Raw genomic sequence first — 2,324 nt, forward strand, 5'->3', positions numbered from 1 at the left:
GAGTGAACTTGAGTCACAAAGATCTTGTTGGATATTGCTCAGCAGTGTCATATAAAAGCAAAACAGAGAGATAAGCTGGAATGAGGAATAGGGTAAACAGGCAGGTAGCCACAACAGTCTAGAGAGAAATTCCCTTTTAGTAAAAGCCTGCCACATCTCTCCATTTTCCAGTATTTTGGGTTATAATAACAATAACTTGTGCTAGTTCATTAGGTTGCAGATTAACGGGAACCCTGCTGACTTCTGTTTCTTTATCCATACTGTGACATATACAAATAAAAGTTAGGAAATTCCTGTAGGTCAGTTCTCGTGTGGTGAAAACACATCAACCTACCATAGCTGGAACATGCTCCCTGCTTCTGGAAAACAGGAAGAAAATAGGCTGAAGAGGAACAACCAAGCACCCTGTCTCTTCTGGCACTTAGTATCCACCTCCAGGCTGCTGGGACCCAGCAGTGCCACTGATTCACCATTCAGAAGAGTAGAAAATGGCCATTGCCTGTGGGCTGCTGGCTATAGCGGCTTGGGTGACCGCTGATGTTCCTGGGGCTGCACCAGCCTTTGAGTGGTGGCCTTCATGGGCAGAGATAATGCTGCATTTAGATGAACCTCATATATTTGCATAGTTGCGAGCAGGTTACCCAGTTAACTCATGGGGAAACTGCTCTTGCAAAAGTAGTGGAGCTCAAGGGATTTCCTTCTGAACTGGACAGTTCACAAGACCAAAACGTTTTACACTCTTGAGCTTTTTCTACCCACCCCCTTCCCCGCAGTGGAAAAGGCTATTTGCAAATGCTGAAATGTCTTTTTTCTTTACTGGTTTTGATCATTTCAATGGAACAAAATAGGAAACCGTCCTATCTGAAAATGAACAAAAAATGGGAAACGTGCAAAGGCAGAGTATGAAAACCCATACATCTGAACTGAAATTGATTGAACTCAAAGTGCAGAAAAAAAGTTTATTCCTAGTCTTTCCCTTTTCTAAAAAATAGAAACTTCCAGCCCCTCCTCAGAACAGAACTCTGATGATCAATATTATTTTTCCTCCACAAATCATGTTTATCATTTTTCAGCCAGCTCTGTAATTACTGAGCTCTGGAGAAATGATTTGATTGTCCTGCTGGAGCATGAAGTGTTGAACAGATTTGTCTGTGAAATTCTAGCAGCTGTTTCAGATTCTTTGATCGATGGGCTTTGCAATGTCTGTGAGGTTCAGAAGCTTGGCCCCAAGGCTTTAAATCCCATCATCAGATATTCCTATCTCTGGTTTCTATACCTCTTAAAAAATATTTGGAGGTATTCATCAGGAGGTTTAAATCTGACCATTGCTAATTCTCTGTTTCTCACTGGCTGTCATTTACTATGAACACTGTAGGTTGTTTTATTTCATCCAAAGTCAGGGTGGTTCCTCTCAAAATATTATGCAAGTAATCAGGAGAAAACAAAAGGATCAAAGAGCCATTATTTCCCTAGAGGCACACAGCCATAAGGCTCCAGTGAGATTTGAACTCACGACCCCTGGTTTACTAGACCAGTGCTCTAACCCCTGAGCTATGGAGCCTCTGAACCTTAAGTGCTTTTTTCTTCAGGAATATTTTATATAATAATATTCTTTATCAATTCCAGAGTAAAACAAACCCTGCTCTGCTAAAATGCACTAGCATAAAATTCAAGGATTTCCTCATCTCTTTTCAAATGGTCTGAACACAAAGACTGGAGTCACAAAGCTCACGACACAAGTTTTGTCAACACAAAACTTGATTTTACTATTGTTCAGCTCATCCCAGCAAGGATCCTTAGAATGGTACACAGCTCCCCTTTCCCCAGCCAAGTAGGCTGGGAAGTGTTTACTTTTAATTTACAAACAAGAGTCAGTGATATTTTCCCTCTTAATAGTTTTTCCACTAATTTACCAGAGAGGGAAGTTAAACTCTAAAAAAACTAACTTTGTATCCCACAGCTTTTCTTTGACAACTGGCATTTTACTTTTCTCATATTGATTCTTCTTGGCTTTTAAAATACATTGATGCTTTCTTAAGAGCCCAGGATGTGCTTTGTCCACTGTGTCTAATGTGCACATTTTCACTTTTCTTAGCCATTCTTTGACGCGTGAATTGTCAGGGGTTTCCTCCTCCCTGTTGTTTCATTTCTTCTTTGAAAATATTTGAAGAGGTGTTATAAGAAACACACCCAGTGTTCATTCCATCCTCTCCCTCATTAACGCACATGTTAGACATTTTTCTGTTGGTCGTTTTTATATTTGCATGGCACACCTCTATGCTTGTTTCCCACCCATGGCTTTTATAAGACTTTTTCATGCAGGA

General features: G+C 40.3%; 1 non-coding gene across 1 annotated transcript; it reads right to left on the reverse strand.

Annotated features, from left to right (window-relative positions):
- Positions 1-1,488: 1,488 nt before the first annotated feature.
- TRNAT-AGU (transfer RNA threonine (anticodon AGU)) lies at positions 1,489-1,561 on the reverse strand. Its single transcript has one exon. It is a non-coding gene; the product is annotated as a tRNA-Thr (tRNA).
- Between the last annotated feature and the right edge of the window lie 763 nt (positions 1,562-2,324).

The sequence above is a fragment of the Struthio camelus genome, chromosome 20 (genome assembly GCF_040807025.1).
Source record: "Struthio camelus isolate bStrCam1 chromosome 20, bStrCam1.hap1, whole genome shotgun sequence".
Classification (NCBI taxonomy): Eukaryota; Metazoa; Chordata; class Aves; order Struthioniformes; family Struthionidae; genus Struthio; species Struthio camelus.